We start from the raw sequence: 17,065 nt of genomic DNA on the forward strand, positions 1-17,065 counted from the left end.
ATTTCTTCTAATCTGTATTCAGGACATTTGACCCAGAAATAGTTTAGGAATGAGAAAAATATTCAGGTCTCTCTTCACCTTTGCAGAGTCTGGAAATTGACTGCAGACTGTGGGCCCAAATGCCTCATGTTATATCTGGGAACAAGTTACAGTCAATCCTCTGTTTTAGTGCACATGTTTATGTGAGTGAGATTATTAAAGATCATATATAACAGAGCAGCCTGTTTGTGACTCTCTGTGAAGCACAAGTTAAAATAAAGGGTCTGTATGGCATACAGCTCTTTCCTCTCCAGCTGCATTTAAGAGGGGGGAAATTCCCCTTTTTCTATTTAGCTTGCTGAACAGTTTCCACACTAAGCTCTGCCTCTGTCTTGGGCAATGCACTGATACTTCTTTTTTCTGTTTCTATACACTTCTCTTTTCCTTCTGTACACCATCAGCAGTCTGGGGTCCTCACTCTTGACCTCCTAAGTTATTTTCCTGTTAGACATTTATTTTACAACTGTGCTGTCTGTCTGCCTGCCTGCTTCTGATGCCATTAGCTGTCCACTGCATCTACAGTACGCATAACAGGCTTTTCATATATAAGCCAGTTGCTGCACTAACATAGAAACTGTGATGTGCTGGAGATACAAGTGCTTTGGGGTAAATATGGGCTCTTTCTTATATGGAAAACCCAACCCTAGCAGTCACTCATTGCTGCTCATGTTTTGTGCTTGCTTTCGGAGAGCTGGGTGAGATAGTGCAGAATAATACCAGCATCTTTTCTCATGCATGTTTACTTTCTCCAAAGAAGATTTAATAGATTCCTTGCGTATTGAGAAAGGCTGTGTGTATAAGCACATAAGGGAGATGATAGGTAGACAGGCTATGAAAAATAGAGAGAAAGGGAAGATTATAGTAGAAAATATAAGTAAAGTAAAATCTACTCATATAACTTTTTTTTTATAGTACTGTATTATCTATTGAGCATCTAAAGCCCAATGTCACTTACAATTGCTTTGTAAGATTATCATCGTTGAGAAAGACTGTTTCCCTTTGACATTCCACTGCACCAGTGACCTTCTCTATTGTTTTCAGTTTTGTACATGGGCAACAAGTCCTTTGAGCTTTGAGCTTTTTCAAATTCCTACTGCTATTAATAATTATGGACAAATTATATGGGCCATAACAAGTGAAAGGCCAACTGATTAGATCATGAAGAGGTGAAAACCAGGTCACTGCTAAGCTTATCTTTTTCTCGAGAATCCACAGATTTAGATTGTGTTGTATGGTTTTGAAAAGGTGTTTAGTTGTATCTTATCTCAACTTGTATCTGTAAACACAATAATAATTAATAACAATACTATATGACTATTGCAAATATTAACTGCTTTCGGAGCCTCAAAGGAACAGTGATAAGTAAGGACACAACATTATTATTAAATATGACAAGTATTGCCTGTAGCACTAAATAGGCATTCATACATTCATTCATTCATTCTGTTTGCACCCAGAAAACAATCTGGGCCAAAGCCTGAGGTCTCCATCCAGGTTTTAACCTAAGTTTTACTCAGACTAGCCCTAGGTAAAAAACAAGGGAAACAAACATTGCTAATAATGCTAACCGAATGAGTCAAGATACGCTTCTTGGCTGTGCTGGCCTGTTCATTACAAAGGTGGCCAGAAAAGGAAAATAAATAGCATCCTCCTCACCCTGTTTTGTTCTTTAATGACAAGTAAGGAGTGTCTGAAACAACTTTTTTTTGTTTCTTTTTCTGCTGTGCTTTTTACACCAGGAATTCAGATTCTTCTCATACTGCCAGACCTGTGAAAAAAATGACAAGATGATAATAAAAGGCCTAGAACTGGGGGCAAAGGTTTTCAGTCAATATTATATTGAAATCTTTTTGCCAGAGACCCTTGTCTGTTCCAGACTTTATGCTGCTTAAGTTATCCAAAGGAGCTAAAAAAGTACCTGGCTCTGGCAAGGTGGCAATTCTCCTTGTAGATAATTGGTTTCGGCAGTGACAGCATTCCCACTCTCTGTGTCCTGCAGCGTCCCCCCTCTTAGCTCCCAAAGGAGGGAGGGCTGAGGCTCACCACTGGAGCCCATACGCCTCTCCCCAGCTGGTGTACTTTCCCTCTGGGAGCATTGCCAGTTGGTGTAGGTTAGAACAGCCCTCAGGCTTCTTATCGGCCGCTTTCCCTTCACTGAACCGACTGAAAAATCTGCCAATGTGTGGTTCCATTTTGAGAATAGGTATGTGTGACAAGCGTGGGGGTGATCCTGGGTGATTTGTAATAGTTTGGAAAAGGCTGTCACTCTTGTGGCGTGTTTGCATTATGAGCAGGATAAATACTTCACACTGAGAGATCTGTCTACTTAGCAGAACTACACATCTAGGCAAAAGCAAATTGACCTTTTGTCTGAATACAAGAAGGGTCTTTAAGGTGCAGAGCCAGAGCAAACAGCGAAAGGAATGCAGGGGAGGGAGCCACAGCAGACAGGTGCAAGCAGGCTGGCTGCTAGGATGCGTGCTTGGGTCTGTCCCTGTGCTTTGCTCGGAAAGCCAGGTGGGCAAGGTTAGCAGGCAAGTGAAAGACTGGATGAGCTTAAACATGCTTGAAACATGGCTGCTAATTTTGAACCTTTCTTTCTCTGGTGCATTATTCTAGCTACTAAATAAAAATTATTCATTATAATAATGTGTTGGTCAGTACGTGTATGCCTATATCACATTATATGTGCTCCAATGTTGGCTTGGGTTTTCGGAGCCAAGCAGTGTGATCCAATTGCACCTGTACAGACAGTGAGGTAGAGCATGAACATGAGCTGGTGCCTTTATCTTCCATGGCAGGACAATAAAAAATAACTCGCATCACTGTGTCTTGTCCCTGAGAACAAGGAAAGGTCCCTTCCTGGGGAAGGGGTGGATTATCAAGTGTGAAAGGTAAGGGCCAATGCAAAACTTTCAGGGTAAGACTGGAAGAATGACAGGAGTATACCTGGGGAGAAGTGCATGGGTGTCCACAGCCTAAGACAAGACAGAAGCAGAGCGGAGTAGAGCTGCCTGTTACCATGACAATAGGCAACAGTGTATCTGTGTGCAGAACAAAAAGATTAGCAGTCATCCAGGAAAGGTTCTCATCAAAACCCTACCTTTCCTACAGTCTAATGAACGGAAATTTAACCTTTTATTGGAAAGATTGTCAACTCATTGGAGTCTTGCCTTCATATCCCACCAGCAACTAATACATCCTGTAGCAGTTACAAATTTTTGTATTACAACATTTTTCACATCCAGCTGAAAGCATATTAGAATTTGATGATAGCTGTGTGATGTGAATGTGAGGAAGAACTTTTCCAGGAAAAAGAGTCTCTCTGCAGTTTAAAATTTTGCTCTATTACTCTAATGATTCCTAAACAAATTTGTATTTTTACCCTTGATGCTACTATGTGGTTGGTCCATTAATTCATTATTGCCTTTCACATATGCAATCATTTGCATAAGTATGAAATGGTTGTAAAATACTATCAAACTGATGAGGTGATATTTTACCTCCGCTTTGCATTGTTGTGGTAATGATTCCTGGTTCAGGGCCCTGGTTAATAAAATTTAAAAGCTTTTTCCACTGGAGCTGTTTTTGTGATCTTTCAGCTATCTCTGCTCTCACGGGGTGAATAGAATGATATATCCAAGACTGGCATGTTCTAAGGCCTCAAACTGTCTACCATATGCTTAATGAGAAATGTGAGCTTAAAGTTAAGCAAATGGTAGAGTAACCTGGGTGATGGGTTAAGCTTGATAAAGGGACCAGCTAATTAAAAAAATCCGAAGGTGAAAAAATTACTCTTAAAGTATAATGTTTTACTGGATAGTAATGCTATATACTGTAAATTAATTGCTTATTCTTATGTTGTAAGTAATTTTGTTTAATTCATGTTTGTCCAGCACACAGGTCTATATGCATGTTATGAAACAAATCAAAGGAATGAAAATGCACTGATCTAGATGTACAGACACACACAAAAGAGCAGGTTAATTTGAGTGGCTTTATACAAATACCTAGGAAGGCTTGTTTGGAATATTCATGCTAAGCTATTAGTCATCTTCCCAAATATTCATTTAGATTTTGTTAGGCTCTTAGAGGAGATACAATCAAATATTTGTGAAGCCTGCATGCAGCACTGCTGGTGGAATCGTGTTTTGGATTCCCTAACATGAGGGCAGAGTTATGTGGGTTGCTGCTGTGCACTCTGTAACAGGCTTTGCGAAGCCTTCTAATTTGAGACAGCTATTATTTCCCCAAAGCCTGACACAGTGTGTTCACGTCCTGATTTTCATTACTTTCATTTTTGGTGACTGTAAGCCTCAGTCTGTGTGCTGCACAGGCTTCATTCCAGTCAGACTTTTTTGTTTTAAACTTTACTCGGCTACTGTTTGCATTAGAAGCAAAAGAAAGGCATAAGGATTGTGCTTTCCAGTCAGGTTCCTTTCACATACATAGCATATCCAAGTCTCATTACTTTCTCTTCATACATGACATCATTCATAAGACACATTTGTCGATGACTCTTAGGATGTTTCCTAGTAGTTTTAGAAAGTTACTGTTTGGCCTCACAGTCTGTTTTTTTAATCATGATAGGTATAGACAGCCTATTTCTTGAAGTTTAGACAAGGTTTTATTGTAATAAAGGTTGTAAATAGACATTTTATTTCACAGTGCTCTGCTTGCACTGGATACAATGGAAGAATTACAACCCTACATATTAGTATATATATTCCATATAAAAATCTATAGAACTACATGAATTATCATAAGAAAGAAGTCATCATTCAGTTTCTCAAACATAATAATCTTTAAGTACCAATAGGAAGACTGTAAACTACATATAAGGGGCAATTTCTGCGGTGTAAAAATTGGCAGATACAAAATTTGCCTAGAGATACTCATAATGTACCACTTAGGATCCATGTAGTGTTCTGCAACCGATTCTTTGTATACTAAAATGAAGAGAGGTCTTTGTGCAATAATGGTAGTTATTATACAAGGCTCAAGTATGCATGTAAACATTTTCAAACACTTCTGTATGTCTTGGAAATTCAAAATGCATTGGCATGAAAATCAACATTGTAGCAAATTCAGAATCCCGACCCAGTCAAACACAAAATAGGATCAATTTGGTTTTGGTTTAAGAATTTAATGTGTTTTTAAACATTGAACTCTATTTGGACTGTTTAAAGCTGAGTATTGAGGTGAACACAAGAAAACCATCAAAAATGTTGTCAATATTTTAGAAACTCTTCTTTCTGACTCTGGCTAAGCCATAATTCAGAATACAGAAATGTGGAAGGAGAATTCAAAAATCACAAACGCCAACTTTTAAGGCCCTGCCTTAACTCCCATTTACTTAAACAGTCTATGTCGGTTCTGTGGCTCCATGAATGTTCCCCAGATCTCAGGTCCAGGTGCATATCCAGTCATGTCCAATTTCTTCTTCAAGATGAGACCTGGGTGTGCACGTATGAGACCTGGATGGATGGGCTAGGATACAGCTGCAGTGCTCTGGAAATGTTCAAGGTAACTGGCGGACCTGGAGTGTAAAATATGCCATGAAGCGTAACAACCCCATGGTCTAGACAATGTCATTAAGACTTAGGTGCTTAACTTCTCTAATTCCCCTTGAAATTCCTTTGCTGGTGGCTAGAATAAGGAAACCACGGATCTCAGGGTTTTTTTTAGTTTTGTTTCTGGTGGCATTTAGCTATGTTGTCTTTGCTAGGCATCTTTAAAACTCAGTCTATCTTATTGCAAAAAGGTAATAATGAAACCCACTTGCAAAATGGTTTAAGATAGCTAAATCACTTTTATCCAAAACATTAAAATATGTAAAACACTACCACTGTGTGAGCTGCACAAATGTGCCCCATTGCTCAGGGAATGACTGGTGCTTGTTGTATTGCAACCCTGTTCTAATAAGCTGTTATCATAGTTCAAGGTAGAAAATGTAAAAAGTAATCAGCTGGAATCCTGATTACCTTTGCTCATGTTATAATAAGACCTTTGTGATAAAACAGAAAGTTCTGAACAATAGCGTCTGCAGCGTCATCAAAAGCCAAGATTAAAATAAATGTTCGGTTATGTTTGGGAAAGTCTGATGGCCTGATTTTCCAAAACGCTCTGTGTCTAGAAGCAACCTTTGCATTCAAGGTGCAAATGATAGAGAAAGATAAAAGTAAGGTATTTACTTGTAAAGAGTAGTCAAATGGGAAAAAGTTAGAAATTGACTTTTACAGAATGAGTCCTTCAATAAGCCATGGTCAATAACAACTTTAGCAGAAGGGAGACTAAATTTACTAGCATATATGGAATGAGTGATTTAATCTATCGCTGAATGACTGCCAATGCTGGGGTGGAATACAGCAGATGTTTTTCATGGAAACTTTAAATATAATTTTCCAATAGAAAGTGAAGCATAATATTGTCTCGAATTGAAATAGTAGGAAAAACTTCAGTGGGTCCAGTAACTACTGTCTTCCTCCTAGTAATATCATTTACAGCCTTCTTTCTCATTTCAATTTTAATCATTTTTTCCTCTAAAGAATCAAGATAGTTATGAATAAAGTAAACAAACTATCATAGTAAGCTAAAGTGGAATTAATTCTGCAGAGTAGCAACAGAATTAGCTAGGCTGAGGTGAGTAAGTTTGTGTACTATGCAAAGCCTACATATTTAGACTTGTTACTTATCTCAGCTCTTACATAGATGGGAGAACAAGCACTTGAAAAAGCTACTCCACAATTGCAGCACCAGGTATTAGAGGCAAAACAACAGTGCACAATTTAGGTCATTATCAAATATAAGACTGTACATTTGGTAAAGGCACAGAAATGCCAAATGAGTCACTGGAAATTGTGATCTCCAATGCAGCTGTTCTCATCACTTCTGCAGAGGATCCCTTTGGGGTATACCCAAGATGGGCTCTGTCCCTAGGGCTGTGCATTGCCAGCTCAAATCCTCTGAAATACTCAGTTTTTAACTTAGAAATGTCTATGCTAAGATGCACAATAAGAGAATACAAAGGATCTTGACCCATAAAGGTCTTGTTTTACCTAAAGTTTCCTAGGATTAGACAAGAGGAAATATTTAGTACTATGCGAAGTTATGGGGAAAGCTTTCAACAGATATATGTGTGCATGAGGAACCAACATCATGAAATGCTCTCAAGGATGAGCCAAAAATTTTAAATTAACGTTTATATTGTATGATCACAGGAAACAGAAGAATGACAAACAACAGTACATTAATCCTGTTGGTAATCTTATTAATTTATTTGGGATAAGTATCTATACAGGTTTTAAAAGTCACATACATTAATGTGTTGATGTGGATTATCCCACAGTTCATGCCACGGAGATATAAGGGGAACATACTTGATTAGAAAGAGAGAGAGAGAGGAACCATAAGCAAGTCCACAGCCCCCACACTGTTGCTCACTGTAGAGCTATTCCAACTCATTTAAAATGGCTCAGTGATGAGGTTTTCATGACTTCCTCTGGGAGATTATTCTACAGAATTGCAAATCTCAGAAATGGGAAGTGTAAATATTCCCTCAGTTAATTTAATTAAGCTACTCTCCATTCTTGCCCTTTCACAACCTAGTAATTTCTCTCTTTTCTTACTTTACATATTCCTCTAAAACTATATGCTTGAATGGCTACTAATCTGACTGGAGATTGGAAGAAATCCTTCTTTCTCTTGTTTCTCCATGTTTGATCCACTGCTTGACTTGTGCTTGGAAGGAAGGGAGAAAATCATGCAGGGCATCGGGAGGCCAGAGGAATGCACTCATTCGCTGAGGGGCTGGCTCAGCTTGCACCGCCCACAGAAGGATGCCGGTGGAGTTTTGCGTGGCTTCTTTCACCATGCTGAGTACTTCAGTAGTATGCGTGAGTTTATCCCTATAGCACTCCTGTAAGGAAGCAGAACAACCCCATTTTAAGATGCTGGAAGTAGAAACCAAGGCATTCGCATAAGTTGTTAAGCAAGCAATAATATGCCTCCACCACACAGTGCAGTACCAAGCTGAGATACTCAAGATACTTCTAACAGATTAGGGTAGGGTGGGTAGGGTGCTGGAAGCAGCATCTGCCGGTGTGCTCTGCACAGAATAATTTGCTCTGTAAAGAAGCTAACTTGGGTATCTTTACACTGCACTAAGAAGTGCAAGCATGGTATCTGTGACAGATGTTAAATGAGCTCAGCTCTGTTAGGCAGCTAAGAAAGGAAAGACTAAGGGGCTCTGGTGGAGTCCTGGTGAGAAAGCTGCTGACTGGTGTGAAAATCACAAAAGATGATAGTGATACAGGACCTTTCTTGGCAAAAGCCTGGGATAATGTCATCTTAGCTCTGTAAACTTAGGGTAAAAATCAGCGAATATTAAAGCTAAGGTTTTCATAGCAGTAATGTCTTGCCTCTGTTGCTTGGTTACTTATTAGGCTGCTAATTTTCTACTTTTTTATATTCAAAAGGCTACAATCTGCTGCCTTTGTAATAATTGGAATCAGTCACGTCCTTGATCCAGTAGAACTATTGAAATTTTACTCCAGTTTCACTGAAAGTGGGGTTTAGTCATTATCCGTAAGGGGGAATTAGTGTTTACAGGCTCTGTCCACATATGAATAAGAATGGTTATGCTCAGCTATTCCTGTCACACTAGCGTTGAGAAAATGGTATGAAACTAACAGGTTAGGAATACATGAAGGGATTCAACCCTCTCTGTCTTTAGTCACAGCAGTCAAGATTAACAGATGTCCAATATCTTTTGCCCTAAATACCTTTTTTTTTTTTGTTAAAAGAAATGTTCTTTTGCATTTCCTGTCTTCCTGCTTATGGCTAAAATCCAATTCAGAATATCAGTGGATCTGATGGTTCGAAATAGGAATCACTGGCTCTGTTAAAGAAAAAAAAATCAAGGTCAGAGGATGAAGGTTGCTATAGTTAAGTTAGTAGAGTTACATCAATGTTAAGCAATTATAAATGAAAGAAGAACAAAACTCCAAATACACTCTGCAGGATTTGACCTTTAATGCACAGCTGTTAATACTTCAACTCTACTCTTTGTACTTCTCATATCTCCACTCATGCCTGTTGTCTCCAGTTCCTTTTTCTACTTGGCCCCAACATGTTCAAATCTTAATATCTACCCAATGACCTTCTCTATCCACAAATTTTTTTTTCCCCTTTTTGGTCTCTATTCATTAACTTTCTCTTAAATTTACTAGATGTCAAAAGCTTGTCAAACATTCTCCTTTCTGTCCTTTACTACCTTCAAACCTCCTCCCCACCCTCTTTAAAATCCTACTGTTCTTTGCCTGTCTCGTGCTGGCACTGGTACATGTACTCAGTAACTTAGAGGAGGCAGTTCTCCTTCTTCAAGTTCAGTAAATAGATCAGCTCAGCACAGAAGGTCAGGAGAATAGCACGGCAGTGACAAGGAGATGCTATTAAAATTGTCCAGTAAGAAATGGAAGAATGAGCATCTAATGGTCAAGTAAGAGGGGGTAAAATCAGGTGGCAAATCTCTCCTGGATTTGCTTTATTATGTTAAGAATACATCCTTGTGACAAGTAATGTGCAATATTTTCTAATAAACTACATCTCATGTTCAGCATTTTACCCTTCATGCCTGCAAGGCATGTTTTTTTAGATTGGGCTTGTGACCTTTCTGATTCACGAAATATAGAAATTGAAAGTTCTTATAGGATTTTTTTCTGGTGGTGTTGAATTTTGAAAGCGTATTAGTAGTATGAAGATTTTTCTTTGGGAGTTACAAGCAGTGTTTACTCTGACAGTTTGTGAAGGGGTGTTCTATTCTCATGACAGCCTTTTCTCCAAAATGCTAAGTAACAACAGAAATTAAAAAAAATTACAACTGCCATCCTGTGTTTAAGTACCTGTCCAGATTTTGTTTTTGCTGTGATGCTCACCATTTCATTAATTGTTTTGTTTTTTTTCATGTATAGGTCATCTTTACAAAGAATGCAGTTTTGCAAAGAATGACCTTTACCAACACTGTTTTCAGGTTTGTAGAAAATGCCATTTTGCTCTCAAGTGAGGTGAGATTCATGTGGGAAAGACTACTGCTCTGCAGTCCTGAAAGCAGTTGCACACTTCTTTCTTCCTAGACAGGATAAGCAGATGCTTTCTTCAGGCCTGTCTAGAAGAAAGTGTGGCTACCCACTCTTAGTCAAGACTATTGTTGGGACGCCAGTTAGTCCTTTTCACAAAGACATATTGCACACTAGAGTAGTGGTATCAAACAAAATGCTCTCACATACTTACATAGCCTGCAATATTGCCCTCATCATTTTATACCTAACCTCCCGATAGACTTTAATCAATGTATCTGCACTATGCACTATGCTTTTGGTATAAATCCAAAAGTAAAAATTACAGAAGTTCCCCAGAGGGCACAGATTAATCCTAACATGTTCAAAACTACCCTGTAACAAAAAGGGGATACCATTTCATCAAGCCATTGGCTACCCCGTATTCTAAACTTTTTGGAGAAAATCTCTATCCAAAATGCTGATAAGATTGAATAGGAATTTCAAAGAAGAAACTGACATCAGCCTTCTAACATGTTTGCCATCAAGTCTCTGAGTGAAGTGCAGAGGCTCCGTCACCTCTTCTGCTCGCATCGAGGGCTTTGGCTGCCCACGTTCAAAGCCAGTGCTGGTACGGTACAGCGGTGACTTTGGGTGAGACTGCTGGGCAAAGAGCTGGGTGAACAAGAGCTGGGAGAAACCTGGCTGGGGTATTCCCCTGTTTGTGCAGGAGCTACATCTAAGCCCAGGCCCTCCCCCTTGGTCCTCACCTGAGCCACGCCACAACCTTGCCTATCCCAGATACGGATGAAGAAAGATTGCTTAAAGCTACTTTTATTCCTCAAGACATTCTCTATGGAGGGGCTTTCATTCATGGTGTACACACAGCTTCTTCAGAGATATACAAAGACTTTCACCAGCAACTTCTTTTAACCTGATGGCATAGCCTCTGCAATGTGCTTCCTTCCTGAAAACTATGGTGGGTGGAAAGAACCTGGCTGCTACTCAGCATCTGCACTCCAAGAGTGGATGTAGGAAAAGGGGCACAGTATGACAACCATGCTCAGAGAGCACCTATAAGAGTAAGGTGTTGTAGAGTGAGTGTTTCAGTCCTCTGGAGTAAGCAAAAGGATCCCCTTTAGGATATTTAGCTGTCATTTGATTTGCAGGCTGAAGTTTGATTTTACAGATGGAAGTAATGAAAAAAGGTAAGATCTTAAAGCTGTTCTTCCTAATGTGAACATTTAATTTCAGTGCCATGATAAAAAACTAAAGAATTGTTAATGTTTGGATAGAAAACCATGCAGTTAGTTACACATCTCTTATTAGCTTGGTTGTGAATACGTCATTTGTTTGTGAATAACATACTTCACTCATTTATACATATATGGATCAGTTATTTACAAGGGGTTACAACACTACAAAGATATAGTCTGATTTTATTTGCAAAGTTATTTTTAAATTGTCAGATTACTTCTAATACTTACATGTTTTTCCTGTATTTAGTCAACAGTAACCAGTGCTGATGTAGTCCCTGATCTGTTAGAGATTTAACATATGCTCAATTTTTTACAATATGAGTATTCCTGTTAGCTTTGATAGGACTAGTCATTAGGCATAAGCATGTGCAAAAGTCTTAGTGAGAGCTGATGCCAAGTCCTTTGCTGTCTAACTCTTGGCAGGAGAATGACCCCAGGCTGGATTGGTATACTAGGAAAAAAAAAAAAGAAGTGTAAAGATGCTGTTACTATTCTCCTGAGTCATACAGACTAAAAATATTTTAAAAGCTGCACACTTCGAAGTTAAAGAGTGCATTAAAACCTTCAAATTATTTCTTTTAATAGAGTATGTGTAAATATACACCTCTAACTTTGTTTTTCTATCTTTATTGAAAAGTATTGTTCCTTAAGTTAAAGACATGTTTGTGGTTAACCTTAAAGGAGAACATCTGTTTATTAACTAATAGAAAAACAGTAGTGCTTGATGGCAGCAGGAACAGCATCATATTTCAGTTTGAACAGCTGCTATCACCATGACCAGACCTGGCAATCCTTTCTGAATGTACACACAGAATAGGCCCAAACAAGAAGACGTGATTCAGCAGCGTCCCTAGAAAGACTTTTATGACCTATACTGAAGCCACACCTATGTGGCTACATATGAGTCAGCGGAGCAGAAATTAAATTTTCAATGAGTCTAGTGAATTCAGCAAGCAAATAGAACTTGTCATTTCCTGGTAATTCAGCTCCCCATTGTGTCACTGACCTTGGGCAAGTTATTCAGCTTTCCAATATTTCATCTTCTGTGTAAAATGAATTTAACAAGACCTAATCATCACACAGTATTCTGTAGACCTCAGTGGAACTGCAGTCATATAAATGAAGGCAGAATTTAGCACGCAGCTCTGCCACAGTATTTTGGGGTTCTCAGATGACTTTTGACCAAAATGAAATATAAATTATGCAGGAACCGGCTAACATTTAATTAAGTGAAGCCTCTTGCTATTTCGAGAACAGTTTCTTAACAAGCAGAATTAGCAGAAATATTCTGCTGGTAGAAGCCAATGGCTTCTCCAGGCAGAGCTGGTCTCTTCCCAACCTGATAAGGCTGTAAACTCCTTCTGTGTTTTATGAATCACGTATGTCCCAATTTCTCATATTACGGGTGCAATTTTTCCTTTGCTTAGCACTGAAGAACCAGCGCAGCTAACAGGGTAAGATGATGGCTGTTATTTTTCGTACGCACACGAGCAGAATTGCTTAGTAGTTTAAGCCACTTTGCAACTGTACAAACACACTGTGAGCATAGGAACGCACTTATGTCCCCAAGGACCTAATCTGGCTTGCAAAACTTCCACTAGTGGCACAGATGTGCAAAAAGCAAAAATCCAGCTTCACTCTCTGGTTGCATGTGCAGAATGTGGCTGTAGCTAGAAAATAATATATTAGCATTTCTACACTGATTTTTATTCATCTTCTCAAAGAATTTTATTTACACTGAGTGGTAAGAATCATATCAGTTTATATTTCATATTTGGAAACTGAGCCAAAAAGTGACAAACTGATTCCTTCAAAATCATCCAGCAAGTCAGTCTTAGAGAAAAATGTGCCTGTTTCACTAGACTGTATTGCTCTGTATATATCTTCTTATTTATGAACAGCTCTGACTATTAGAATCTATTATTTATATTTCCACTAAGCTTATTTTCCGCCCTGCAGTAGATATTCTACAAAGGCAGAATTGTTGTCATTTTTCTGCAGGTACTGTGATTCACTGGAGTATTATGGACGGTAATGAAGCAGCACTGCCGATACTGTTAAGCAAGAATCTTTGTAAAGCCATTTAAAATTTGTAACCTAAAAACAGTGTAGCACTTTAAAAAAGAATTAAAACAAAAATGCGTGGGTTGTGGATTTTCAATGATAAATTAACTCAGAACAGGTTTGTTCTGTCTGCATCATTGACCCCACACTATCAAACATTTTCAAGCAGTGTCGGTGTTTATCCTCAGTGCTAGCAGTTTGATTTACATGCATACACTGTACTGACAACACGTACACTGAGAGCTGGTTACAACCTTAAATAGGGAGAATTTGTCACCCGTTCACAATAGTGGCCAGAGGTTTATGCTGGTGACACAAAAAGCCTAGAGGATTGGCTCCAGGCCCAGAATTTCAAATCATCAGAGGCTGGCACCCCACTAAAGAAAACAATAATAAAATGACAGAAATGGTCACTGCCGAGCTACAGAGCTCCCTAACGCAGAAGAGGTGTGTATAAGGCACTAGTGATGAGGGGAGCTGTGCTGCATGCCCTGTGACCTGTGGTGGAGCTGTGTTTTAGGAGGTTGTGGCTGTGGGGAGGTGGTAAAACAGGCTGTGTGAAGTGCATAAACTAACTAGCGTTGACTGAAGACGCAGACGTCTGTTTTTAATTTGCATGAAGCTGCTAATTTTTAAAGGACGAATTAGCATATCTCTAATTTTAACTAGGGAGTTGTAATTAGTATTTTCAGAAAATGTGGCAGTCGCTGCAGGCTTTGCTGGAGCAAAAACCAGGTTCCAGTTCTGCACTGGTCACCTGGAGGAACAAGCCCCTTTGGCCAGCAGGAGTAGGCAAGATACAGTGGCCATAGCACATTTTGTTCAGTAGGAAAAAACTTCGAAACACAGCCCCCCTTTTCCTCCCTCTCTCAGAAAACAACTTGATTTTCTCTTGGAGAGTGCAGCATTCTGATTTTTCCCCTGAGTGACAACAGATGGATTTGAAAGAAGTCTCCACTATTACAACAATATTTCAGTCCCTTAATTGTTTCTTCCCCTTTAGAAAACTAGTAGCTGATTTTATCCAAGGCAGTTTCTCCTTCATAGTCTTTCACAGCTCTAGAATTTATATTCTGTTTACTGAACTCCTGTGGTTTATCTTCCAGTTTTCTCAGCTTCAGGGGTCCTGTGTCTGTAGAGCGACTTCACAGCCGTCTTACAGCGGCCATCCTGGTCGCACACCAAGAGCTGGGGAACCGTCTGACTGTTTCTCTGGTCTCCAGTGGCTGTAGGAGTAGGTTTGGAAGAGACTGCTTCCTTGTGATGTTGAAACATGAAACAGTGTAGTGCATTATCTGCCCCTGACAAACACTTGGAATACCTTCCTTAGACTCTGGCAACACTCCTCTAGCTTGTCATGCCAGTAAGACATATTTTAACTGAATTGGAATTGAAACATTAACTCGGTTCCCAGAGGGGATAGTTTAGTTGTCTAAGTGTCACGTTTAAAATACCCAGACACTTTCAGTCTTGCAAGATCCACTGAGCCATTCGCTATTCTGAGAGTTTCATACAATTTACTTGGTATGTTTTCTTTTCACATGAGATCTTGAAAACCAAGTAATGCACCCTGTGGTAATTTTTGGGTAAAGATTTCTCCTTTTTACCTATATACGAAAGGAGCTTTAAAAATGTCAGTCATCATTTTCTCTGGTCACCTCTGCATTGTTTATTGGATTACACCATGCAGTGATAATCGCTTTTTAGGTGGCAACCTGTCAGCATTACATAGAGTAGCAAACTGAACCTTGGCTATGAAGACATAGCCTCAGTTTTCCACCAGCTGCATTTCCTCTGCCAGCTCTTGACACTGGTTGAGCTTGTCCCCATCAGCAATTGCTTTTAAGTGGTTAGGTGGGCTGTGTATATAATTTGTAAAGTAATTTGGAATTCTTCAGAATGAAAAATGTAATATAATGTTATATCATGAGCCAGACACTCAGCATACTTCTATTGGCTTGAGACCTGTTCCAGATGAGGATTTGAGTGTCAAATATGCTCCTATGAAATCCTATGACATGCTCTTTAAAACTGACTTTTCTTAAGTTTATAATAATTGAGTTCATCCTGGTCTACAGGATTTTTTATTTGTGAAGTTTTGCATTCCAAAACCTTGCTCAACTAAATGGGGCAGCCCTTTCTCCCACAGATGACTGTCAACACTACGAGATAAACAAGGGTGGTACTTCCAAAAGAACACTAGATTCTTGTATCCACCTAACATCAGACAGAAACCAACCTCTCTCTATTCCCATGCCACAATATCTCCGTTCATCACACTGTTGTTTGGTTATAAAGGAATAAAGGTGGCTTAGAAGCCAGGACAGTCCTGATGGGAGGAAATGTGTGATTTAAATTTTGATTTAATGGCCAGATTGTGTCTTTTTTGATAAAAAACATGGGAAGGAAAATTCTTAGAAATGCCCTGACTTAAATCCTTGCAGCGAGAGGCCAAAGCCAGAGCTGTGTGCCTGGCTCTGAAAAGCCATGGCCTCCTTCTCTGCCTGCTGGGTATCCTGGAGACCTGCTGGAAGGTAGAGCACCTACTGTATTTTTCCACCTTCTGGCAATAGGTGGAAATAGACTGGCAATAGACTTCCTTTAGAGCTATGTGAGTTAGCTAAGGGTCTTTTTCCTGGATATATTACTGACATCACATCTCTTTGCTGGTGTAGCCTGTACTAGTTACCAAGCCTTGCTATACCCTTTCCACTCTTTCTCCCCTGGAGGATGAATCATAGATCACAGGGGCTGATGGGGAGAAGGAAGAAGAGCTGCACAGAGGTATCCGATATTCTGGCAGAAGAACAACTGTTCTCATGGGGATCTCTGTGTACTGAACTTGGACATAATGTCTGTATTCTATTTTTAAACCAAAAACCCCAAACCAAACTAAAAACAACAACAAAAAATACAGTTTTGCAGCTCAGTTTTGCTTTCACCCACTAGCTTTACCTATGCTTCCCTCATTCTCTTCATAGCCCCAGCTATCATGACCTCCATTGTTAGATTTTGGTAAGTGAGCCTACCAGGGGAGGTGCCTCGCTCGACCTGCTGTTTACAAACAGAGAAGGACTGGTGGGAGATGTGGTGGTCAGAGGCCGTCTTGGGCTTAGCGACCATGAAATGGTAGAATTCTCAATTCTTGGTGAAGTAAGGAGGGGGGCCAGCAAAACCGCAACCATGGACTTCCGGAGAGTGGACTTTGGCCTGTTCAGGACGCTGGTTGAGAGAGTCCCTTAGGAGACAGTCCTGAAGGGCAAAGGGGTCCAGGAAGGCTGGATGATCTTCAAGAAGGAACTCTTAAAGGCGCAGGAGCAGGCTGTCCCTGTACGCTGTAAGAAGAACGGTCGGGGAAGACGACCGGCCTGGCTGAATGGGGAGCTCTTGTGGGGACTCAGGAGAAAAAGGAGAGTTTACCACTTGTGGAAGAAGGGGCAGGCGACCACAGAAGGGTCAAGGGAGCTCGGCTGTCGTTAAAGACAACAAAAAATGTTTTTACAAATACATTAATGACAAGAAGAGAGCCAGGGAGAATCTCCATCCTTTATTGGATGCGGGGAGGAACATTGTCACCGAGGATGAGGAAAAGGCTGAGGTACTTAATGCCTTCTTTGCCCCAGTCTTTAGCAGTCAGACTAGTTATCC

This window comes from Pygoscelis adeliae, unplaced genomic scaffold, assembly GCF_000699105.1.
Source record: "Pygoscelis adeliae isolate BGI_AS28 unplaced genomic scaffold, ASM69910v1 Scaffold38, whole genome shotgun sequence".
NCBI lineage: Eukaryota > Metazoa > Chordata > Aves > Sphenisciformes > Spheniscidae > Pygoscelis > Pygoscelis adeliae.